At 39.7% G+C, this 23,310-nt stretch overlaps 7 non-coding genes and 38 pseudogenes across 7 annotated transcripts; all 45 read left to right on the forward strand.

Moving 5' to 3' along the window:
• The first annotated feature begins 87 nt into the window (after window positions 1-87).
• On the forward strand, window positions 88-206 carry LOC122338711 (annotated as a pseudogene).
• A 276-nt stretch (window positions 207-482) lies between these two features.
• On the forward strand, window positions 483-601 carry LOC122338664 (annotated as a pseudogene).
• Window positions 602-875: 274 nt separating this feature from the next.
• Window positions 876-994, forward strand: LOC122338719 (annotated as a pseudogene).
• Window positions 995-1,269: 275 nt separating this feature from the next.
• Window positions 1,270-1,378, forward strand: LOC122338683 (annotated as a pseudogene).
• A 272-nt stretch (window positions 1,379-1,650) lies between these two features.
• Window positions 1,651-1,769, forward strand: LOC122338684 (annotated as a pseudogene).
• Window positions 1,770-2,043: 274 nt separating this feature from the next.
• Window positions 2,044-2,162, forward strand: LOC122338699 (annotated as a pseudogene).
• A 276-nt stretch (window positions 2,163-2,438) lies between these two features.
• On the forward strand, window positions 2,439-2,557 carry LOC122338672 (annotated as a pseudogene).
• Window positions 2,558-2,830: 273 nt separating this feature from the next.
• On the forward strand, window positions 2,831-2,949 carry LOC122338738 (annotated as a pseudogene).
• Window positions 2,950-3,223: 274 nt separating this feature from the next.
• Window positions 3,224-3,342, forward strand: LOC122338734. The gene has a single exon (XR_006249849.1). It is a non-coding gene; the product is annotated as a 5S ribosomal RNA (ribosomal RNA).
• A 275-nt stretch (window positions 3,343-3,617) lies between these two features.
• LOC122338665 lies at window positions 3,618-3,737 on the forward strand (annotated as a pseudogene).
• A 270-nt stretch (window positions 3,738-4,007) lies between these two features.
• Window positions 4,008-4,126, forward strand: LOC122338713 (annotated as a pseudogene).
• Window positions 4,127-4,402: 276 nt separating this feature from the next.
• Window positions 4,403-4,511, forward strand: LOC122338680 (annotated as a pseudogene).
• A 276-nt stretch (window positions 4,512-4,787) lies between these two features.
• LOC122338717 lies at window positions 4,788-4,906 on the forward strand (annotated as a pseudogene).
• A 275-nt stretch (window positions 4,907-5,181) lies between these two features.
• LOC122338688 lies at window positions 5,182-5,290 on the forward strand (annotated as a pseudogene).
• A 5,458-nt stretch (window positions 5,291-10,748) lies between these two features.
• Window positions 10,749-10,867, forward strand: LOC122338706 (annotated as a pseudogene).
• Window positions 10,868-11,140: 273 nt separating this feature from the next.
• On the forward strand, window positions 11,141-11,259 carry LOC122338704 (annotated as a pseudogene).
• A 275-nt stretch (window positions 11,260-11,534) lies between these two features.
• On the forward strand, window positions 11,535-11,653 carry LOC122338725 (annotated as a pseudogene).
• Window positions 11,654-11,927: 274 nt separating this feature from the next.
• Window positions 11,928-12,046, forward strand: LOC122338658. Its single transcript, XR_006249838.1, has one exon. It is a non-coding gene; the product is annotated as a 5S ribosomal RNA (ribosomal RNA).
• A 271-nt stretch (window positions 12,047-12,317) lies between these two features.
• On the forward strand, window positions 12,318-12,436 carry LOC122338702 (annotated as a pseudogene).
• A 276-nt stretch (window positions 12,437-12,712) lies between these two features.
• Window positions 12,713-12,831, forward strand: LOC122338724 (annotated as a pseudogene).
• A 274-nt stretch (window positions 12,832-13,105) lies between these two features.
• Window positions 13,106-13,224, forward strand: LOC122338727 (annotated as a pseudogene).
• Window positions 13,225-13,496: 272 nt separating this feature from the next.
• LOC122338669 lies at window positions 13,497-13,615 on the forward strand. Its single transcript, XR_006249839.1, has one exon. It is a non-coding gene; the product is annotated as a 5S ribosomal RNA (ribosomal RNA).
• Window positions 13,616-13,889: 274 nt separating this feature from the next.
• LOC122338703 lies at window positions 13,890-14,008 on the forward strand (annotated as a pseudogene).
• Window positions 14,009-14,281: 273 nt separating this feature from the next.
• Window positions 14,282-14,400, forward strand: LOC122338714 (annotated as a pseudogene).
• Window positions 14,401-14,674: 274 nt separating this feature from the next.
• Window positions 14,675-14,793, forward strand: LOC122338707 (annotated as a pseudogene).
• Window positions 14,794-15,064: 271 nt separating this feature from the next.
• On the forward strand, window positions 15,065-15,183 carry LOC122338696. The gene has a single exon (XR_006249843.1). It is a non-coding gene; the product is annotated as a 5S ribosomal RNA (ribosomal RNA).
• A 271-nt stretch (window positions 15,184-15,454) lies between these two features.
• On the forward strand, window positions 15,455-15,573 carry LOC122338708 (annotated as a pseudogene).
• A 272-nt stretch (window positions 15,574-15,845) lies between these two features.
• LOC122338732 lies at window positions 15,846-15,964 on the forward strand (annotated as a pseudogene).
• A 277-nt stretch (window positions 15,965-16,241) lies between these two features.
• Window positions 16,242-16,360, forward strand: LOC122338660 (annotated as a pseudogene).
• A 273-nt stretch (window positions 16,361-16,633) lies between these two features.
• On the forward strand, window positions 16,634-16,752 carry LOC122338667 (annotated as a pseudogene).
• A 272-nt stretch (window positions 16,753-17,024) lies between these two features.
• Window positions 17,025-17,143, forward strand: LOC122338681. Its single transcript, XR_006249840.1, has one exon. It is a non-coding gene; the product is annotated as a 5S ribosomal RNA (ribosomal RNA).
• Window positions 17,144-17,416: 273 nt separating this feature from the next.
• Window positions 17,417-17,534, forward strand: LOC122338733 (annotated as a pseudogene).
• A 275-nt stretch (window positions 17,535-17,809) lies between these two features.
• LOC122338736 lies at window positions 17,810-17,928 on the forward strand (annotated as a pseudogene).
• A 273-nt stretch (window positions 17,929-18,201) lies between these two features.
• LOC122338705 lies at window positions 18,202-18,320 on the forward strand (annotated as a pseudogene).
• Window positions 18,321-18,593: 273 nt separating this feature from the next.
• Window positions 18,594-18,712, forward strand: LOC122338697. Its single transcript, XR_006249844.1, has one exon. It is a non-coding gene; the product is annotated as a 5S ribosomal RNA (ribosomal RNA).
• A 276-nt stretch (window positions 18,713-18,988) lies between these two features.
• LOC122338737 lies at window positions 18,989-19,107 on the forward strand (annotated as a pseudogene).
• A 273-nt stretch (window positions 19,108-19,380) lies between these two features.
• On the forward strand, window positions 19,381-19,499 carry LOC122338698. Its single transcript, XR_006249845.1, has one exon. It is a non-coding gene; the product is annotated as a 5S ribosomal RNA (ribosomal RNA).
• Window positions 19,500-19,772: 273 nt separating this feature from the next.
• LOC122338739 lies at window positions 19,773-19,891 on the forward strand (annotated as a pseudogene).
• Window positions 19,892-20,162: 271 nt separating this feature from the next.
• LOC122338700 lies at window positions 20,163-20,281 on the forward strand (annotated as a pseudogene).
• A 654-nt stretch (window positions 20,282-20,935) lies between these two features.
• On the forward strand, window positions 20,936-21,055 carry LOC122338652 (annotated as a pseudogene).
• A 271-nt stretch (window positions 21,056-21,326) lies between these two features.
• LOC122338656 lies at window positions 21,327-21,445 on the forward strand (annotated as a pseudogene).
• Window positions 21,446-21,716: 271 nt separating this feature from the next.
• Window positions 21,717-21,835, forward strand: LOC122338728 (annotated as a pseudogene).
• A 268-nt stretch (window positions 21,836-22,103) lies between these two features.
• On the forward strand, window positions 22,104-22,223 carry LOC122338653 (annotated as a pseudogene).
• Window positions 22,224-22,497: 274 nt separating this feature from the next.
• LOC122338720 lies at window positions 22,498-22,617 on the forward strand (annotated as a pseudogene).
• Window positions 22,618-22,887: 270 nt separating this feature from the next.
• On the forward strand, window positions 22,888-23,007 carry LOC122338726 (annotated as a pseudogene).
• The last annotated feature ends 303 nt before the right edge of the window (window positions 23,008-23,310 follow it).

Genomic DNA, 23,310 nt, shown 5'->3' on the forward strand with positions numbered 1-23,310 from the left:
TTTTTTGTATTTCATTCATTACTTATCTAGTATAATGGCACTTAGTGTGCCTCACCTTAAAATAGGGGGCTTTTTGCAGCAGCTTTAGCTTACGGCCATACCACCCTGTTCACGCCTGATCTCGTCTGATCTCAGAAGCTAAGCAGAGTTGGGCCTAGTTAGTACTTGGATGGGAGACTGCCTAGGAATACCAGGTGCAGTAAGTTTTTTAGTTTTTTCACTACTTATCTAATACACTGGCCCTTAGTGTGGCCAAAGTTTGACCAGCTCTTTGCTTTCCCTTACTGCTTGTTTAATTCAATTGCCTTTAAAGTAGCTGTTCTTTAAACAGAGTTTGACTGTTTTTAACTACTTAACTAATGCTCTTATCTTTAATGTAGCTCATTTTGAAGTATTTTTTTGTATTTCATTCATTACTTATCTAGTATAAAGGGACTTAGTGTGCCTTACCTTAAAATAGGGGCTTTTTGCAGCAGCTTTTAGCTTACGGCCATACCACCCTGTTCACGCCTGTTCACGCCTGATCTCAGAAGCTAAGCAGAGTTGGGCCTAGTTAGTACTTGGATGGGAGACTGCCTAGGAATACCAGGTGCTGTATGTTTTGAGTTTTTCACTACTTATCTAATACACTGGCCCTTAGTGTGGCCAAAGTTTGACCAACTCTTTGCTTTCCCTTACTGCTTATTTAATTCAATTGCCTTTAAAGTAGCTGTTCTTTAAAAAGAGTTTGACTGTTTTTAACTACTTAACTAATGCTCTTATCTTTAATGTAGCTCATTTTGAAGTATTTTTTTGTATTTTATTCATTACTTTTCTAGTATAATTGCACTTAGTGTGTGCCTCACCTAAAATAGGGGCTTTTCGCAGCAGCTTTGGCTTACGGCCACACCACCCTGTTCACGCCTGATCTCGTCTGATCTCAGAAGCTAAGCAGAGTTGGGTCTAGTTAGTACTTGGATGGGAGACTGCCTAGGAATACCAGGTGCTGTAAGTTTTTGAGTTTTTCACTACTTATCTAATACACTGGCCCTTAGTGTGGCCAAAGTTTGACCAGCTCTTTGCTTTCCCCTACTGCTTATTTAATTCAATTGCCTTTAAAGTAGCTGTTCTTTAAACAGAGTTTGACTGTTTTTAACTACTTAACTAATGCTCTTATCTTTAATGTAGCTCATTTTGAAGTATTTTTTTGTATTTCATTCATTACTTATCTAGTATAATGGCACTTAGTGTGCCTCACCTTAAAATAGGGGGCTTTTTGCAGCAGCTTTCGCTTACGGCCATACCACCCTGTTCACGCCTGATCTCAGAAGCTAAGCAGAGTTGGGCCTAGTTAGTACTTGGATGGGAGACTGCCTAGGAATACCAGGTGCTGTACGTTTTGAGTTTTTCACTGCTTATCTAATACACTGGCCCTTAGTGTGGCCAAAGTTTGACCAGCTCTTTGCTTTCCCTTACTGCTTATATAATTCAATTGCCTTTAAAGTAGCTGTTCTTTAAACAGAGTTTGACTGTTTTTAACTACTTAACTAATGCTCTTATCTTTAATGTAGCTCATTTTGAAGTATTTTTTGTATTTCATTCATTACTTATCTAGTATAATGGCACTTAGTGTGCCTTACCTTAAAATAGGGGCTTTTTGCAGCAGCTTTCGCTCACGGCCATACCACCCTGTTCACGCCTGATCTTGTCTGATCTCATATGCTAAGCAGAGTTGGGCCTATTTAGTACTTGGATGGGAGACTGCCTTGGAATGCCAGGTGCTGTAAGTTTTTGAGTTTTTCACTACTTATCTAATACACTGGCCCTTAGTGTGGCCAAAGTTTGACCAGCTCTTTGCTTTCCCTTACTGCTTATTTAATTCAATTGCCTTTAAAGTAGCTGTTCTTTAAACAGAGTTTGACTGTTTTTAACTACTTAACTAATGCTCTTATCTTTAATGTTGCTCATTTTGAAGTATTTTTTTGTATTTCATTCATTACTTATCTAGTATAATGGCACTTAGTGTGCCTCACCTTAAAATAGGGGCTTTTTGCAACAGCTTTCGCTTACGGCCATACCACCCTGTTCACGCCTGATCTCATCTGATCTCAGAAGCTAAGCAGAGTTGGTCCTAGTTAGTACTTGGATGGGAGACTGCCTAGGAATACCAGGTGCTGTAAGTTTTGAGTTTTTCACTACTTATCTAATACACTGGCCCTTAGTGTGGCCAAAGTTTGACCAGCTCTTTGCTTTCCCTTACTGCTTATTTAATTCAATTGCCTTTAAAGTAGCTGTTCTTTAAACAGAGTTTGACTGTTTTTAACTACTTAACTAATGCTCTTATCTTTAATGTAGCTCATTTTGAAGTATTTTTTTTTGTATTTCATTCATTACTTATCTAGTATAATGGCACTTAGTGTGCCTCACCTTAAAATATGGGGCTTTTTGCAGCAGCTTTCGCTCACGGCCATACCACCCTGTTCACGCCTGATCTCGTCTGATCTCAGAAGCTAAGCAGAGTTGGGCCTATTTAGTACTTGGATGGGAGACTGCCTAGGAATACCAGTTGCTGTAGTTTTTGAGTTTTTCACTACTTATCTAATACACTGGCCCTTAGTGTGGCCAAAGTTTGACCAGCTCTTTGCTTTCCCTTACTGCTTATTTAATTCAATTGCCTTTAAAGTAGCTGTTCTTTAAACAGAGTTTGACTGTTTTTAACTACTTAACTAGTTCTCTTATCTTTAATGTAGCTCATTTTGAAGTATTTTTTTGTATTTCATTCATTACTTATCTAGTATAATGGCACTTAGTGTGCCTCACCTTAAAATAGGGGCTTTTGCAGCAGCTTTAAGCTTACGGCCATACCACCCTGTTCACACCTGATTTCGTCTGATCTCAGAAGCTAAGCAGAGTTTGGCCTAGTTAGTACTTGGATGGGAGACTGCCTTGGAATACCAGGTGCTGTAGGTTTTTGAGTTTTTTCACTACTTATCTAATACACTGGCCCTTAGTGTGGCCAAAGTTTGACCAGCTCTTTGCTTTCCCTTACTGCTTATTTTGATCAATTGTTTTTAAAGTAGCTGTTCTTTAAACAGAGTTTGACTGTTTTTAACTACTTAACTAATGCTCTTATCTTTAATGTAGCTCATTTTAAAGTATTTTTGTATTTCATTCATTACTTATCTAGTATAATGCCACTTAGTGTGCCTCACCTTAAAATAGGGGGCATTTTGCAGCAGCTTTAGCTTACGGCCATACCACCCTGTTCACGCCTGATCTCGTCTGATCTCAGAAGCTAAGCAGAGTTGGGCCTAGTTAGTACTTGGATGGGAGACTGCCTAGGAATACCAGGTGCTGTAAGTTTTGAGTTTTTCACTACTTATCTAATACACTGGCCCTTAGTGTGGCCAAAGTTTGACCAGCTCTTTGCTTTCCCTTACTGCTTATTTAATTCAATTGCCTTTAAAGTAGCTGTTCTTTAAAAAAGAGTTTGACTGTTTTTAACTACTTAACTAATGCTCTTATCTTTAATGTAGCTCATTTTGAAGTATTTTTTTGTATTTCATTCATTACTTATCTAGTATAATGGCACTTAGTGTTCCTCACCTTAAAATAGGGGCTTTTTGCGGCAGCTTTAAGCTTCTGAGCCATACCACCCTGTTCACGCCTGATCTCGTCTGATCTCAGAAGCTAAGCAGAGTTGGGCCTAGTTAGTACTTGGATGGGAGACTGCCTAGGAATACCAGGTGCTGTAAGTTTTGAGTTTTTCACTACTTATCTAATACACTGGCCCTTAGTGTGGCCAAAGTTTGACCAGCTCTTTGCTTTCCCTTACTGCTTATTTAATTCAATTGCCTTTAAAGTAGCTGTTCTTTAAACAGAGTTTGACTGTTTTTAACTACTTAACTAATGCTCTTATCTTTAATGTAGCTCATTTTTGAAGTTTTTTTGTATTTCATTCATTACTTTAGTATAATGGCACTTAGTGTGCCTCACCTTAAAATAGGGGGCTTTTGCAGCAGCTTTAAGCTTACGGCCATACCACCCTGTTCACGCCTGATCTCGTCTGATCTCAGAAGCTAAGCAGAGTTGGGCCTAGTTAGTACTTGGATGGGAGACTGCCTAGGAATACCAGGTGCAGTAAGTTTTTTAGTTTTTTCACTACTTATCTAATACACTGGCCCTTAGTGTGGCCAAAGTTTGACCAGCTCTTTGCTTTCCCTTACTGCTTATTTAATTCAATTGCCTTTAAAGTAGCTGTTCTTTAAACAGAGTTTGACTGTTTTTAACTACTTAACTAATGCTCTTATCTTTAATGTAGCTCATTTTGAAGTATTTTTTTGTATTTCATTCATTACTTATCTAGTATAAAGGGACTTAGTGTGCCTTACCTTAAAATAGGGGGCTTTTTGCAGCAGCTTTCGCTTACGGCCATACCACCCTGTTCACGCCTGATCTCAGAAGCTAAGCAGAGTTGGGCCTAGTTAGTACTTGGATGGGAGACTGCCTAGGAATACCAGGTGCTGTATGTTTTTGAGTTTTTTCACTACTTATCTAATACACTGGCCCTTAGTGTGGCCAAAGTTTGACCAACTCTTTGCTTTCCCTTACTGCTTATTTAATTCAATTGCCTTTAAAGTAGCTGTTCTTTAAACAGAGTTTGACTGTTTTTAACTACTTAACTAATGCTCTTATCTTTAATGTAGCTCATTTTGAAGTATTTTTTTGTATTTTATTCATTACTTTTCTAGTATAATTGCACTTAGTGTGCCTCACCCTAAAATAGGGGGCTTTTCGCAGCAGCTTTAGCTTACGGCCACACCACCCTGTTCACGCTTGATCTCGTCTGATCTCAGAAGCTAAGCAGAGTTGGGCCTAGTTAGTACTTGGATGGGAGACTGCCTAGGAATACCAGGTGCTGTAAGTTTTTGAGTTTTTCACTACTTATCTAATACACTGGCCCTTAGTGTGGCCAAAGTTTGACCAGCTCTTTGCTTTCCCTTACTGCTTATTTAATTCAATTGCCTTTAAAGTAGCTGTTCTTTAAACAGAGTTTGACTGTTTTTAACTACTTAACTAATGCTCTTATCTTTAATGTAGCTCATTTTGAAGTATTTTTTGTATTTCATTCATTACTTATCTAGTATAATGGCACTTAGTGTGCCTCACCTTAAAATAGGGGCTTTTTGCAGCAGCTTTACGCTTTACGGCCATACCACCCTGTTCACGTCTGATCTCAGAAGCTAAGCAGAGTTGGGCCTAGTTAGTACTTGGATGGGAGACTGCCTAGGAATACCAGGTGCTGTAAGTTTTTGAGTTTTTCACTACTTATCTAATACACTGGCCCTTAGTGTGGCCAAAGTTTGACCAGCTCTTTGCTTTCCCTTACTGAAAGCATTAGTTAAAGTAGTTAAAAACAGTCAAACTCTGTTTAAAGAACAGCTACTTTAAAGGCAATTGAATTAAAAAAGCAGTAAGGAAAGCAAAGAGCTCTGCTTCCGACTTCGCGACTGTTCGGACGCTCTTGCTTACTGCTCGCGCTTTGCTTCTTTTTATCTACTTTTATCTACTTTTTTTCTGATTTTACTAAGTTTTAACTTCAGCATATAGCACAGTGCTCAAACAACACATATTTGGCAAAAACTTTCGGGATTGCAATAATAGCTACTACGAAGAACTAGATTATCTGCCTCCCGCTGCTAGCAGCTTACATTCGGAGGCAGGAAAACACAGCTTCCTATTTTCAACAAACAAGAAAGAAAATGCCTCTTCTGGAATCTACTTGCTGCACAAACTGCCACAGACTGCTACAAAGGATTGTGGCTCTTGAAACAAAGTTACTTGCTGGACTCCCAAAACAAGCAGATCACACAGCAGATCATCACGGACCCCCTCAGCCCACAGCGGTGAGTCCTGTGAATCGAATCAATCTCGACAGTATACAAATGTAGCGAATCAAGCTAAAGCTGATCAACACACAAATCAGTGGCAAAGACAGGGGAGCGAGACCCAAAGGCACTCGAGACATCAGACTGTCACGAGTATCTCATATTGCCGCTGTGGCATCATCTACCCCAGACATGGCCATGAGAAGGCTTGGAAAAACTGGTATTTTACCACCCCTGTACAGCTCGAGAACAGATTTGAATCTTTAACGAATTTGGGTGAGAATCCCGAAAGTGACTGAGCAGGAGTCATATCAGCCAGTAGCTAACACCGCTACAAACAGGCGCTCAAGGTCGAGCAGACAGCGGCGTTCAGATCACAGAGAAGCGGGCCCAGAACTCTGATAGTCGGAGACTCCATTATCAGAAGCGTCAGGAGCAGAGCGACAACTACATGCTGCTTTCCTCAAGCGACCGTCTCTGATGTAAACTATGGACTTCAGAACGTTCTAATGAAGCACAAGACTGCAAAACGAGTCATCATCCATGTGGGGAAGAATGACATTCGTAAGGAGCAATCAGAACTCCTGAAGAGGGACTTCAGTGAACTTATCGAAACACTTCAAAGAGTTGAAGTCAGTCGTTCATCAGTGGACCACTCCCAGCAAGGGGAACAAACATGTTTTCACGGTTGCTTGGACTGAATACTTGGCTACAAAGAACCTGCAGTCAAAAAAGAGTCAACTTCATCGACAACTTCAATCTGTTCTGGGGACACAGACAACTGTTTAAACTGGATGGCCTTCACCCAAACAAACTTGGTGCGAGAGTGTTAAAGGACAACATCTATTTTTCACTCCGTCATCCATCAGCAGAGTGTGCCAGTCCACTCAACATGAATGGCACACACACCTGGACAAAGTATGGATGGCGACAGGACTTCATATCAGCCTCAGAGTCATCATCTGGTCGACACATCCCACAAGGACACTGAAAACACCACAGAGCCACAACAAGCACTGTCTGTGGACACTATCACAGTTGAGCCCTGCCGCAGAGCCCATCACAGACACAATGTGACGCACAACAACGGCTCCAGGACTCAGAGCCGAAGGGCGACTCTCTGGTAATCAGCCAGGAAGCCAGGACAGCATAATTCTGCCACGGAAACACCAATGCTCTGTTTACCAGAGACATTATCCCTCTCTCAAGCATCGCCACTTCTCAGCTTCTCACAAAAATGGAGGAACTGGTGGCTAAAACCAGACTCTCCCACTCCTTTGCTGCGAGCCCCCAGTTATCAACTACAAAGCGGCGGGCACCACCGCCTCCAAGGCCGCTGGGCCCAGCTCGCCCCTCCTCCAGCGAGAGCTCTTCGGCCGCTGCGACAGCGCCAGGCCATCCCTCCTCCATCTGCAGCTGGTAAAGCAAAAACAACTGATAACAGCTCTCAGTGATGTGTTTGGGTCCCCGCGACTACAGCAAAAACTTCCAGGGATGTTTGGAAAACAAGCGGGAACCCAGTGTGTCTCTCACTATCTCCGTCTTATTACAGGATAGAAAGTCTAAGGCCTTCTCAAGGCGTACAACTGACAAATCTAATCTGCGGCCCATTAGACAACAAACTCAGACTTCTATAGAAACAAAAGTACTACCATCAAGCTAGCATTATTAAATGTTCGATCACTAAAAAACAAATCATTTGTGATCAATGATTTAATAATTACAAACAATCTAGATTTTATGTTTCTAAATGAAACATGGCTTGAAGAAAGCTGCAGTGCAACAGTGCTCAATGAAACAGCCCCTCCCAACTTCACTTATATGAATGTTTGCAGAGTTGACAAGAGAGGGGGTGGGGTTACTGCTCTCTTTAAAGATGTCTTTCAGTGCAGACAAGTGTCATTTGGTCAGTACTTGTCATTTGAATATCTAGGGATTGTGTTGAAAGGTGCTCCACGCATCCTGTTTATCATTATTTACAGGCCTCCAAAATATTCTCCAGCCTTTGTTGAAGAGTTCACAGAATTGTTATCAATGATTTGTTCAGAATTTGACTGTTTTGTGATTGCAGGGATTTTAATATCCACATAGAAAATGCAGAAATCAAAACTACAAAAGAATTTGTAACCGTTTTAAACACTTTTGAGCTGATTCAGCATGTGCATGGACCTACACATCACCATGGGCACACGCTAGATTTACTCATTAGTAAGGGTTTACAGCTTTCGTCCATTGTTATCAAGGATGTAGCACTGTCTGATCACTTCTGTATTTTCTTTGATATATTGATCTCTGCTACCACTGAATCCAGATCTGTCACTGTCAGAAAGAGATGCATTAATGAGAACACAAGTGTGCTATTTATGAAGGCTGTTTCTTCAATGCCAAGCATTTCTGCCGACTGCGTTGATCTTCTCCTAGAGTCCTTTGACTCAAAAGTTAAGAATGTCATGGATGACATTGCACCTGTGAAAGTCAGTAAGAAGACTGGCAGACAAAAGTCATGTTGGAGAAAATCAACAGCAGTGCAGATCATGAAAAGGCAATGCAGAAAGGCTGAGCGGACGTGGCGGAAGACAAAACTTGAAATCCACTATAGCATCTATAAAGACAGCCTGCATGCTTTTAATGTGGAATTAGCACACAGCACGACAGAAGTTTTTCTCAAACCTTATAAATAGTAACCTGAACAACACCCGCACTCTTTTTGCTACGGTTGAGAGACTGACAAACCCCCCAAGTCAGATTCCCAGTGAAATGCTTTCTGACAGCAAATGCAATGGGTTTGCCTCATTCTTTTCTGAGAAGATCGAAAATATCAGAAGGCAATTAAAACATCAGATGATGTAGAGATATGTCAGATTCAACCACAATCTCAAAAGGAGTCACTATGTGTGTTCTTGAAGCAATTGATAGCAAAACTTTGGAGGAAGTAATACAGCACCTAAAATCCTCAACCTGCTGTCTTGACACACTCCCCACATCCTTTCTTAAAAGCGTGTTTGACTGTTTAAAAGCTGACATCTTAGAAGTGGTGAACACATCACTTCTTTCTGGGACTTTTTCAAGCGCCCTGAAAACTGCGGTTGTTAAGCCCCTCCTGAAAAAGAAATCTTGATAACAGTATATTGAGTAACTATAGACCGATATCAAATCTTCCGGTCATAGGCAAGATCATTGAAAAGGTAGTTCTGAATCAGCTGAACAGCTACTTGAACTCAAATGGTTATCTGGATAATTTTCAATCTGGTTTCAGACCGCACCACAGCACAGAGACAGCGTTAGTTAAGATAATAAATGATATTAAGCAAACTCTGATTCTGGTAAAATATCAGTGCTGGTACTACTAGATCTTAGTGCTGCGTTTGACACTGTCGATCATAACATTCTTCTAGACAGACTGGAAAACTGGGTCGGGCTTTCTGGAGCGGCTCTAAACTGGTTCAGGTCATATTTAGAGGGAGGGGTTATTATGTGAGTATAGGAGAGCATAGGTCTAAGTGGGCGTCCATGACATGCGGAGTCCCACAAGGCTCAATTCTTGCGCCGCTCTTGTTTAGCCTGTATATGCTCCCACTAAGTCAAATAATGAGAAAGAATCAAATTGCCTATCACAGCTATGCTGACGACACACAGATTTACCTAGCTTTATCTCCAAATGACTACAGCCCCATTGAATCACTCTGCCAATGCATTGATGAAATCAACAGTTGGATGTGCCAAAATTTTCTTCAGTTAAACAAGGAGAAAACTGAGGTCATTGCATTTGGAAATAAAGATGAAGTTCACAAGGTGAATGCATACCTTAACTCAAGGGTCAAACAACCAAAAGGCAAGTCAAGAATCTTGGTGTGATTCTAGAGACCGACCTTAGTTTCAGCTGTCATGTCAAAGCAGTGACTAAATCAGCGTACTATCACCTAAAAAATATTGCAAGAATAAGATGCTTTGTGCCCAGGCAAGACCTGGAGAAACTAGTCCATGCCTTCATCACCAGCAGGGTGGACTATTGTAATGGTCTCCTCACTGGCCTTCCCAAAAAGACCATCAGACAGCTGCAGCTCATCCAGAACGCTGCTGCCAGGATCCTGACTCGAACCAGAAAATCAAAGCACATCACACCAATCCTCAGGTCCTTACACTGGCTTCCAGTGACATTTAGAATTGATTTTAAAGCACTTTTACTCGTTTATAAATCACTCAATGGACTAGGACCTAAATGCATTGCAGATATGATCACTATTTATACACCTAACAGACCACTCAGATCACTAGGATCAAGTCAGTTAGAAATACCAAAGGTTCACACCAAACAAGGAGAATCTGCTTTTAGTTATTATGCTGCTCGCATCTGGAACCAGCTTCCTGAAGAGATCAGATGTGCTGAAACATTAGTCACTTTTAAATCCAGACTCAAAACTCATCTGTTTAGTTGTGCATTTACAGAATGAGCACTGTGCTGCGTCGAACTGTGCTACTTTTTGCTTCTTTTATTTTAAACTGTTTTAAATCAATCTCTTTTTGCTTTAAATTCAATTTATCTTAAATCAGTGTTTTTATTTTATTTTAATTTCTTTTATTGTCATTTAAATCTTGTAATTATTTTATTTCCTCTTTTGTAAAGCACTTTGAATTACCATTGTGTATGAAATGTGCTATATAAATAAACTTGCCTTGCCTTGACTTACTGCTTATTTAATTCAATTGCCTTTAAAGTAGCTGTTCTTTAAACAGAGTTTGACTGTTTTTAACTACTTAACTAATGCTCTTATCTTTAATGTAGCTCATTTTGAAGTATTTTTGTATTTCATTCATTACTTATCTAGTATAATGACACTTAGTGTGCCTCACCTTAAAATAGGGGCTTTTGCAGCAGCTTTAGCTTACGGCCATCCCACCCTGTTCACGCCTGATCTCGTCTGATCTCAGAAGCTAAGCAGAGTTGGGCCTAGTTAGTACTTGGATGGGAGACTGCCTAGGAATACCAGGTGCTGTAAGTTTTTGAGTTTTTCACTACTTATCTAATACACTGGCCCTTAGTGTGGCCAAAGTTTGACCAGCTCTTTGCTTTCCCTTACTGCTTATTTAATTCAATTGCCTTTAAAGTAGCTGTTCTTTAAAGATAGTTTGACTGTTTTTAACTACTTAACTAATGCTCTTATCTTTAATGTAGCTCATTTTGAAGTATTTTTTTGTATTTCATTCATTACTTATCTAGTATAATGGCACTTAGTGTGCCTCACCTTAAAATAGGGGCTTTTGCAGCAGCTTTCGCTCACGGCCATACCACCCTGTTCACGCCTGATCTCGTCTGATCTCAGAAGCTAAGCAGAGTTGGGCCTAGTTAGTACTTGGATGGGAGACTGCCTAGGAATACCAGGTGCTGTAAGTCTTTAAGTTTTTTCACTACTTATCTAATACACTGGCCCTTAGTGTGGCCAAAGTTTGACCAGCTCTTTGCTTTCCCTTACTGCTTATTTAATTCAATTGCCTTTAAAGTAGCTGTTCTTTAAACAGAGTTTGACTGTTTTTAACTACTTAACTAATGCTCTTATCTTTAATGTAGCTCATTTTGAAGTATTTTTTTGTATTTCATTCATTACTTATCTAGTATAATGGCACTTACTGTGCCTCACCTTAAAATAGGGGCTTTTGCAGCAGCTTTTAGCTTACGGACATACCATCCTGTTCACGCCTGATCTCGTCTGATCTCAGAAGCTAAGCAGAGTTGGGCCTAGTTAGTACTTGGATGGGAGACTGCCTAGGAATACCAGGTGCTGTAAGTTTTTGAGTTTTTCACTACTTATCTAATACACTGGCCCTTAGTGTGGCCAAAGTTTGACCAGCTCTTTGCTTTCCCTTACTGCTTATTTAATTCAATTGCCTTTAAAGTAGCTGTTCTTTAAACAGAGTTTGACTGTTTTTAACTACTTAACTAATGCTCTTATCTTTAATGTAGCTCATTTTGAAGTATTTTTTTGTATTTCATTCATTACTTATCTAGTATAATGGCACTTAGTGTGCCTCACCTTAAAATAGGGGCTTTTTGCAGCAGTTTTTGCTTACGGCCATACCACCCTGTTCACGCCTGATCTCGTCTGATCTCAGAAGCTAAGCAGAGTTGGGCCTAGTTAGTACTTGGATGGGAGACTGCCTAGGAATACCAGGTGCTGTAAGTTTTTGAGTTTTTCACTACTTATCTAATACACTGGCCCTTAGTGTGGCCAAAGTTTGACCAGCTCTTTGCTTTCCCTTACTGCTTATTTAATTCAATTGCCTTTAAAGTAGCTGTTCTTTAAACAGAGTTTGACTGTTTTTAACTACTTAACTAATGCTCTTATCTTTAATGTAGCTCATTTTGAAGTATTTTTGTATTTCATTCATTACTTATCTAGTATAATGACACTTAGTGTGCCTCACCTTAAAATAGGGGCTTTTGCAGCAGCTTTAGCTTACGGCCATCCCACCCTGTTCACGCCTGATCTCGTCTGATCTCAGAAGCTAAGCAGAGTTGGGCCTAGTTAGTACTTGGATGGGAGACTGCCTAGGAATACCAGGTGCTGTAAGTCTTTGAGTTTTTCACTACTTATCTAATACACTGGCCCTTAGTGTGGCCAAAGTTTGACCAGCTCTTTGCTTTCCCTTACTGCTTATTTAATTCAATTGCCTTTAAAGTAGCTGTTCTTTAAACAGAGTTTGACTGTTTTTAACTACTTAACTAATGCTCTTATCTTTAATGTAGCTCATTTTGAAGTATATTTTTGTATTTCATTCATTACTTATTTAGTATAATGGCACTTACTGTGCCTCACCTTAAAATAGGGGGCTTTTGCAGCAGCTTTTAAGCTTACGGACATACCACCCTGTTCACGCCTGATCTCGTCTGATCTCAGAAGCTAAGCAGAGTTGGGCCTAGTTAGTACTTGGATGGGAGACTGCCTAGGAATATCAGGTGCTGTAAGTTTTTGAGTTTTTTCACTACTTATCTAATACACTGGCCCTTAGTGTGGCCAAAGTTTGACCAGCTCTTTGCTTTCCCTTACTGCTTATTTAATTCAATTGCCTTTTAAGTAGCTGTTCTTTAAACAGAGTTTGACTGTTTTTAACTACTTAACTAATGCTCTTATCTTTAATGTAGCTCATTTTGAAGTATTTTTGTATTTCATTCATTACTTATCTAGTATAATGGCACTTAGTGTGCCTCACCTTAAAATAGGGGGCTTTTTGCAGCAGCTTTCGCCTACGGCCATCCCACCCTGTTCACGCCTGATCTCGTCTGATCTCAGAAGCTAAGCAGAGTTGGGCCTAGTTAGTACTTGGGTGGGAGACTGCCTAGGAATACCAGGTGCTGTAAGTTTTGAGTTTTTCACTACTTATCTAATACACTGGCCCTTAGTGTGGCCAAAGTTTGACCAGCTCTTTGCTTTCCCTTACTGCTTATTTAATTCAATTGCCTTTAAAGTAGCTGTTCTTTAAACAGAGTTTGACTGTTTTTAACTACTTAACTAATGCTCTTATCTTTAATGTAGCTCATTTTGAAGTATTTTTTGTATTTCATTCATTACTTATCTAGTATAATGGCACTTAGTGTGCCTCACCTTAAAATAGGGGCTTTTTGCAGCAGTTTTTGCTTACGGCCATACCACCCTGTTCACGCCTGATCTCGTCTGATCTCAGAAGCTAAGCAGAGTTGGGCCTAGTTAGTACTTGGATGGGAGACTGCCTAGGAATACCAGGTGCTGTAAGTTTTGAGTTTTTCACTACTTATCTAATACACTGGCCCTTAGTGTGGCCAAAGTTTGACCAGCTCTTTGCTTTCCCTTACTGCTTATTTATTTCAATTGCCTTTAAAGTAGCTGTTCTTTAAACAGAGTTTGACTGTTTTTAACTACTTAACTAATGCTCTTATCTTTAATGTAGCTCATTTTGAAGTATTTTTTTGTATTTCATTCATTACTTATCTAGTATAATGACACTTAGTGTGCCTCACCTTAAAATAGGGGGCTTTTTGCCGCAGCTTTTGCTTACGGCCATCCCACCCTGTTCACGCCTGATCTCGTCTGATCTCAGAAGCTAAGCAGAGTTGGGCCTAGTTAGTACTTGGATGGGAGACTGCCTAGGAATACCAGGTGCTGTAAGTCTTTGAGTTTTTCACTACTTATCTAATACACTGGCCTTTAGTGTGGCCAAAGTTTGACCAGCTCTTTGCTTTCCCTTACTGCTTATTTAATTCAATTGCCTTTAAAGTAGCTGTTCTTTAAACAGAGTTTGACTGTTTTTAACTACTTAACTAATGCTCTTATCTTTAATGTAGCTCATTTTGAAGTATTTTTTTGTATTTCATTCATTACTTATTTAGTATAATGGCACTTACTGTGCCTCACCTTAAAATAGGGGCTTTTGCAGCAGCTTTAGCTTACGGACATACCACCCTGTTCACGCCTGATCTCGTCTGATCTCAGAAGCTAAGCAGAGTTGGGCCTAGTTAGTACTTGGATGGGAGACTGCCTAGGAATACCAGGTGCTGTAAGTTTTGAGTTTTTCACTACTTATCTAATACACTGGCCCTTAGTGTGGCCAAAGTTTGACCAGCTCTTTGCTTTCCCTTACTGCTTATTTAATTCAATTGCCTTTAAAGTAGCTGTTCTTTAAAGATAGTTTGACTGTTTTTAACTACTTAACTAATGCTCTTATCTTTAATGTAGCTCATTTTGAAGTATTTTTTTGTATTTCATTCATTACTTATCTAGTATAATGGCACTTAGTGTGCCTCACCTTAAAAAAGGGGGCTTTTTGCAGCAGCTTTCGCTTACGGCCATCCCACCCTGTTCACGCCTGATCTCGTCTGATCTCAGAAGCTAAGCAGAGTTGGGCCTAGTTAGTACTTGGATGGGAGACTGCCTAGGAATACCAGGTGCTGTAAGTTTTGAGTTTTTCACTACTTATCTAATACACTGGCCCTTAGTGTGGCCAAAGTTTGACCAGCTCTTTGCTTTCCCTTACTGCTTATTTAATTCAATTGCCTTTAAAGTAGCTGTTCTTTAAACAGAGTTTGACTGTTTTTAACTACTTAACTAATGCTCTTATCTTTAATGTAGCTCATTTTGAAGTATTTTTGTATTTCATTCATTACTTATCTAGTATAATGGCACTTAGTGTGCCTCACCTTAAAATAGGGGCTTTTTGCAGCAGCTTTTGCTTATGGCCATACCACCCTGTTCACGCCTGATCTCGTCTGATCTCAGAAGCTAAGCAGAGTTGGGCCTAGTTAGTACTTGGATGGGAGACTGCCTAGGAATACCAGGTGCTGTAAGTTTTGAGTTTTTCACTACTTATCTAATACACTGGCCCTTAGTGTGGCCAAAGTTTGACCAGCTCTTTGCTTTCCCTTACTGCTTATTTAATTCAATTGCCTTTAAAGTAGCTGTTCTTTAAACAGAGTTTGACTGTTTTTAACTACTTAACTAATGCTCTTATCTTTAATGTAGCTCATTTTGAAGTATTTTTGTATTTCATTCATTACTTATCTAGTATAATGACACTTAGTGTGCCTCACCTTAAAATAGGGGCTTTTTGCAGCAGCTTTCGCTTACGGCCATCCCACCCTGTTCACGCCTGATCTCGTCTGATCTCAGAAGCTAAGCAGAGTTGGGCCTAGTTAGTACTTGGATGGGAGACTGCCTAGGAATACCAGGTGCTGTAAGTTTTCAGTTTTTCACTACTTATCTAATACACTGGCCCTTAGTGTGGCCCAAAGTTTGACCAGCTCTTTGCTTTCCCTTACTGCTTATTTAATTCAATTGCCTTTAAAGTAGCTGTTCTTTAAACAGAGTTTGACTGTTTTTAACTACTTAACTAATGCTCTTATCTTTAATGTAGCTCATTTTGAAGTATTTTTGTATTTCATTCATTACTTATCTAGTATAATGGCACTTAGTGTGCCTCACCTTAAAATAGGGGGCTTTTGCAGCAGCTTTCGCTTACGGCCATACCACCCTGTTCACGCCTGATCTTGGCTGATCTCAGAAGCTAAGCAGAGTTGGGCCTAGTTAGTACTTGGATGGGAGACTGCCTAGGAATACCAGGTGCTGTAAGTTTTTTGAGTTTTTCACTACTTATCTAATACACTGGCCCTTAGTGTGGCCAAAAGTTTGACCAGCTCTTTGCTTTCCCTTACTGCTTATTTAATTCAATTGCCTTTAAAGTAGCTGTTCTTTAAACAGAGTTTGACTGTTTTTATCTACTTAACTAATGCTCTTATCTTTAATGTAGCTCATTTTGAAGTATTTTTTTGTATTTCATTCATTACTTATCTAGTATAATGGCACTTAGTGTGCCTCACCTTAAAATAGGGGGCTTTTTGCAGCAGCTTTAGCTTACGGCCATACCACCCTGTTCACGCCTGATCTCGTCTGATCTCAGAAGCTAAGCAGAGTTTGGCCTAGTTAGCACTTGGATGGGAGACTGCCTAGGAATACCAGGTGCTGTAAGTTTTTGAGTTTGTTCACTACTTATCTAATACACTGGCCCTTAGTGTGGCCAAAGTTTGACCAGCTCTTTGCTTTCCCTTACTGCTTATTTAATTCAATTGCCTTTAAAGTAGCTGTTCTTTAAAGATAGTTTGACTGTTTTTAACTACTTAACTAATGCTCTTATCTTTAATGTAGCTCATTTTGAAGTATTTTTGTATTTCATTCATTACTTATCTAGTATAATGGCACTTAGTGTGCCTCACCTTAAAATAGGGGGCTTTTGCAGCAGCTTTAGCTTACGGCCATCCAACCCTGTTCACGCCTGATCTTGTCTGATCTCAGAAGCTAAGCAGAGTTGGGCCTAGTTAGTACTTGGATGGGAGACTGCCTAGGAATACCAGGTGCTGTAAGTTTTGAGTTTTTCACTACTTATCTAATACACTGGCCCTTAGTGTGGCCAAAGTTTGACCAGCTCTTTGCTTTCCCTTACTGCTTATTTAATTCAATTGCCTTTAAAGTAGCTGTTCTTTAAAGATAGTTTGACTGTTTTTAACTACTTAACTAATGCTCTTATCTTTAATGTAGCTCATTTTGAAGTATTTTTGTATTTCATTCATTACTTATCTAGTATAATGGCACTTAGTGTGCCTCACCTTAAAATAGGGGCTTTTTGCAGCAGTTTTTAGCTTACGGCCATACCACCCTGTTCACGCCTGATCTCGTCTGATCTCAGAAGCTAAGCAGAGTTGGGCCTAGTTAGTACTTGGATGGGAGACTGCCTAGGAATACCAGGTGCTGTAAGTTTTGAGTTTTTCACTACTTATCTAATACACTGGCCCTTAGTGTGGCCAAAGTTTGACCAGCTCTTTGCTTTCCCTTACTGCTTATTTAATTCAATTGCCTTTAAAGTAGCTGTTCTTTAAACAGAGTTTGACTGTTTTTAACTACTTAACTAATGCTCTTATCTTTAATGTAGCTCATTTTGAAGTATTTTTTTGTATTTCATTCATTACTTATCTAGTATAATGGCACTTAGTGTGCCTCACCTTAAAATAGGGGCTTTTTGCAGCAGCTTTAGCTTATGGCCATACCACCTGTTCACGCCTGATCTCGTCTGATCTCAGAAGCTAAGCAGAGTTGGGCCTAGTTAGTACTTGGATGGGAGACTGCCTAGGAATACCAGGTGCTGTAAGTTTTTGAGTTTTTCACTACTTATCTAATACACTGGCCCTTAGTGTGGCCAAAGTTTGACCAGCTCTTTGCTTTCCCTTACTGCTTATTTAATTCAATTGCCTTTAAAGTAGCTGTTCTTTAAACAGAGTTTGACTGTTTTTAACTACTTAACTAATGCTCTTATCTTTAATGTAGCTCATTTTGAAGTATTTTTTTGTATTTCATTCATTACTTATCTAGTATAATGGCACTTAGTGTGCCTCACCTTAAAATAGGGGCTTTTTGCAGCAGCTTTTCGCTTATGGCCATACCACCCTGTTCATGCCTGATCTCGTCTGATCTCAGAAGCTTAGCAGAGTTGGGCCTAGTTAGTACTTGGATGGGAGACTGCCTAGGAATACCAGGTGCTGTAAGTTTTTCAGTTTTTCACTACTTATCTAATACACTGGCCCTTAGTGTGGCCAAAGTTTGACCAGCTCTTTGCTTTCCCTTACTGCTTATTTAATTCAATTGCCTTTAAAGTAGCTGTTCTTTAAACAGAGTTTGACTGTTTTTAACTACTTAACTAATGCTCTTATATTTAATGTAGCTCATTTTGAAGTATTTTTTTGTATTTCATTCATTACTTATCTAGTATAATGGCACTTAGTGTGCCTCACCTTAAAAAGGGGGCTTTTGCAGCAGCTTTCGCTTATGGCCATACCACCCTGTTCACGCCTGATCTCGTCTGATCTCAGAAGCTAAGCAGAGTTGGGCCTAGTTAGTACTTGGATGGGAGACTGCCTAGGAATACCAGGTGCTGTAGGTTTTCAGTTTTTCACCACTTATCTAATACACTGGCCCTTAGTGTGGCCAAAGTTTGACCAGCTCTTTGCTTTCCCTTACTGCTTATTTAATTCAATTGCCTTTAAAGTAGCTGTTCTTTAAACAGAGTTTGACTGTTTTTAACTACTTAACTAATGCTCTTATCTTTAATGTAGCTCATTTTGAAGTATTTTTTGTATTTCATTCATTACTTATCTAGTATAATGGCACTTAGTGTGCCTCACCTTAAAATAGGGGGCTTTTTGCAGCAGCTTTCGCTTATGGCCATACCACCCTGTTCACGCCTGATCTCGTCTGATCTCAGAAGCTAAGCAGAGTTGGGCCTAGTTAGTACTTGGATGGGAGACTGCCTAGGAATACCAGGTGCTGTAAGTTTTTCAGTTTTTTCACTACTTATCTAATACACTGGCCCTTAGTGTGGCCAAAGTTTGACCAGCTCTTTGCTTTCCCTTACTGCTTATTTAATTCAATTGCCTTTAAAGTAGCTGTTCTTTAAACAGAGTTTGACTGTTTTTAACTACTTAACTAATGCTCTTATCTTTAATGTAGCTCATTTTGAAGTATTTTTTTGTATTTCATTCATTACTTATCTAGTATAATGGCACTTAGTGTGCCTCACCTTAAAATAGGGGCTTTTTGCAGCAGCTTTAAGCTTATGGCCATACCACCCTGTTCATGCCTGATCTCGTCTGATCTCAGAAGCTTAGCAGAGTTGGGCCTAGTTAGTACTTGGATGGGAGACTGCCTAGGAATACCAGGTGCTGTAAGTTTTTCAGTTTTATCACCACTTATCTAATACACTGGCCCTTAGTGTGGCCAAAGTTTGACCAGCTCTTTGCTTTCCCTTACTGCTTATTTAATTCAATTGCCTTTAAAGTAGCTGTTCTTTAAACAGAGTTTGACTGTTTTTAACTACTTAACTAATGCTCTTATCTTTAATGTAGCTCATTTTGAAGTATTTTTTTGTATTTCATTCATTACTTATCTAGTATAATGGCACTTAGTGTGCCTCACCTTAAAAAGGGCTTTTTGCAGCAGCTTTCGCTTATGGCCATACCACCCTGTTCACGCCTGATCTCGTCTGATCTCAGAAGCTAAGCAGAGTTGGGCCTAGTTAGTACTTGGATGGGAGACTGCCTAGGAATACCAGGTGCTGTAAGTTTTGAGTTTTCACTACTTATCTAATACACTGGCCCTTAGTGTGGCCAAAGTTTGACCAGCTCTTTGCTTTCCCTTACTGCTTATTTAATTCAATTGCCTTTAAAGTAGCTGTTCTTTAAACAGAGTTTGACTGTTTTTAACTACTTAACTAATGCTCTTATCTTTAATGTAGCTCATTTTTGAAGTATTTTTTGTATTTCATTCATTACTTATCTAGTATAATGGCACTTAGTGTGCCTCACCTTAAAATAGGGGCTTTTTGCAGCAGCTTTAAGCTTACGGCCATCCCACCCTGTTCACGCCTGATCTCGTCTGATCTCAGAAGCTAAGCAGAGTTTGGCCTAGTTAGTACTTGGATGGGAGACTGCCTAGGAATACCAGGTGCTGTAAGTTTTGAGTTTTTCACTACTTATCTAATACACTGGCCCTTAGTGTGGCCAAAGTTTGACCAACTCTTTGCTTTCCCTTACTGCTTATTTAATTCAATTGCCTTTAAAGTAGCTGTTCTTTAAACAGAGTTTGACTGTTTTTAACTACTTAACTAATGCTCTTATCTTTAATGTAGCTCATTTTGAAGTATTTTTTGTATTTCATTCATTACTTATCTAGTATAATGGCACTTAGTGTGCCTCACCTAAAATAGGGGCTTTTTGCAGCAGCTTTAGCTTACGGCCACACCACCCTGTTCACGCCTGATCTCGTCTGATCTCAGAAGCTAAGCAGAGTTGGGCCTAGTTAGTACTTGGATGGGAGACTGCCTAGGAATACCAGGTGCTGTAAGTTTTGAGTTTTTCACTACTTATCTAATACACTGGCCCTTAGTGTGGCCAAAGTTTGACCAACTCTTTGCTTTCCCTTACTGCTTATTTAATTCAATTGCCTTTAAAGTAGCTGTTCTTTAAACAGAGTTTGACTGTTTTTAACTACTTAACTAATGCTCTTATCTTTAATGTAGCTCATTTTGAAGTATTTTTTTGTATTTCATTCATTACTTATCTAGTATAATGGCACTTAGTGTGCCTCACCTTAAAATAGGGGGCTTTTGCAGCAGCTTTAAACTATGGCCATACCACCCTGTTCACGTCTGATCTCAGAAGCTAAGCAGAGTTGGGCCTAGTTAGTACTTGGATGGGAGACTGCCTAGGAATACCAGGTGCTGTAAGTTTTTGAGTTTTTCACTACTTATCTAATACACTGGCCCTTAGTGTGGCCAAAGTTTGACCAGCTCTTTGCTTTCCCTTACTGCTTATTTAATTCAATTGCCTTTAAAGTAGCTGTTCTTTAAACAGAGTTTGACTGTTTTTAACTACTTAACTAATGCTCTTATCTTTAATGTAGCTCATTTTGAAGTATTTTTGTATTTCATTCATTACTTATCTAGTATAATGGCACTTAGTGTGCCTCACCTTAAAATAGGGGCTTTTTGCAGCAGCTTTTGCTCACGGCCATACCACCCTGTTCACGCCTGATCTTCGTCTGATCTCAGAAGCTAAGCAGAGTTGGGCCTAGTTAGTACTTGGATGGGAGACTGCCTAGGAATACCAGGTGCTGTAAGTTTTGAGTTTTTCACTACTTATCTAATACACTGGCCCTTAGTGTGGCCAAAAGTTTGACCAGCTCTTTGCTTTCCCTTACTGCTTATTTAATTCAATTGCCTTTAAAGTAGCTGTTCTTTAAACAGAGTTTGACTGTTTTTAACTACTTAACTAATGCTCTTATCTTTAATGTAGCTCATTTTGAAGTATTTTTTGTATTTCATTCATTACTTATCTAGTATAATGGCATAGTGTGCCTCACCTTAAAATAGGGGGCTTTTGCAGCAGCTTTAGCTTCTGGCCATCCCACCCTGTTCACGCCTGATCTCGTCTGATCTCAGAAGCTAAGCAGAGTTGGGCCTAGTTAGTACTTGGATGGGAGACTGCCTAGGAATACCAGGTGCTGTAAGTTTTTGAGTTTTTCACTACTTATCTAATACACTGGCCCTTAGTGTGGCCAAAGTTTGACCAGCTCTTTGCTTTCCCTTACTGCTTATTTAATTCAATTGCCTTTAAAGTAGCTGTTCTTTAAACAGAGTTTGACTGTTTTTAACTACTTAACTAATGCTCTTATCTTTAATGTAGCTCATTTTGAAGTATTTTTGTATTTCATTCATTACTTATCTAGTATAATGGCACTTAGTGTGCCTCACCTTAAAATAGGGGCTTTTGCAGCAGCTTTCGCTCACGGCCATACCACCCTGTTCACGCCTGATCTCGTCTGATCTCAGAAGCTAAGCAGAGTTGGGCCTAGTTAGTACTTGGATGGGAGACTGCCTAGGAATACCAGGTGCTGTAGTTTTTGAGTTTTTCACTACTTATCTAATACACTGGCCCTTAGTGTGGCCAAAGTTTGACCAGCTCTTTGCTTTCCCTTACTGCTTATTTAATTCAATTGCCTTTAAAGTAGCTGTTCTTTAAACAGAGTTTGACTGTTTTTAACTACTTAACTAATGCTCTTATCTTTAATGTAGCTCATTTTGAAGTATTTTTGTATTTCATTCATTACTTATCTAGTATAATGGCATAGTGTGCCTCACCTTAAAATAGGGGCTTTTGCAGCAGCTTTAGCTTACGGCCATACCACCCTGTTCACGCCTGATTTCGTCTGATCTCAGAAGCTAAGCAGAGTTTGGGCCTAGTTAGTACTTGGATGGGAGACTGCCTTGGAATACCAGGTGCTGTAAGTTTTGAGTTTTTCACTACTTATCTAATACACTGGCCCTTAGTGTGGCCAAAGTTTGACCAGCTCTTTGCTTTCCCTTACTGCTTATTTAATTCAATTGCCTTTAAAGTAGCTGTTCTTTAAACAGAGTTTGACTGTTTTTAACTACTTAACTAATGCTCTTATCTTTAATGTAGCTCATTTTTGAAGTATTTTTTGTATTTCATTCATTACTTATCTAGTATAATGGCACTTAGTGTGCCTCACCTTAAAATAGGGGGCTTTTTGCAGCAGCTTTGGCTTACTGGCCATACCACCCTGTTCACGCCTGATCTCGTCTGATCTCAGAAGCTAAGCAGAGTTGGGCCTAGTTAGTACTTGGATGGGAGACTGCCTAGGAATACCAGGTGCTGTAAGTTTTGAGTTTTTCACTACTTATCTAATACACTGGCCCTTAGTGTGGCCAAAGTTTGACCAGCTCTTTGCTTTCCCTTACTGCTTATTTAATTCAATTGCCTTTAAAGTAGCTGTTCTTTAAACAGAGTTTGACTGTTTTTAACTACTTAACTAATGCTCTTATCTTTAATGTAGCTCATTTTGAAGTATTTTTGTATTTCATTCATTACTTATCTAGTATAATGGCACTTAGTGTGCCTCACCTTAAAATAGGGGCTTTTGCAGCAGCTTTCGCTTACAGCCATACCACCCTGTTCACGCCTGATCTCGTCTGATCTCAGAAGCTAAGCAGAGTTGGGCCTAGTTAGTACTTGGATGGGGAGACTGCCTAGGAATACCAGGTGCTGTAAGTTTTTGAGTTTTCACTACTTATCTAATACACTGGCCCTTAGTGTGGCCAAAGTTTGACCAACTCTTTGCTTTCCCTTACTGCTTATTTAATTCAATTGCCTTTAAAGTAGCTGTTCTTTAAACAGAGTTTGACTGTTTTAACTCACTTAGTGTGCCTCACCTTAAAATAGGGCTTTTTGCAGCAGTCAGCTTCTGGCTATACCACCTGTTCACGCCCCTGATCTCGTCTGATCTCCAGAAGCTAAGTTGAGTTGGGCCCTGTTAGTACTTGGATGGGAGACTGCTAGAGTACCAGGTGCAGTAAG

Source organism: Puntigrus tetrazona, unplaced genomic scaffold (assembly GCF_018831695.1).
Source record: "Puntigrus tetrazona isolate hp1 unplaced genomic scaffold, ASM1883169v1 S000000987, whole genome shotgun sequence".
Lineage (NCBI taxonomy): Eukaryota > Metazoa > Chordata > Actinopteri > Cypriniformes > Cyprinidae > Puntigrus > Puntigrus tetrazona.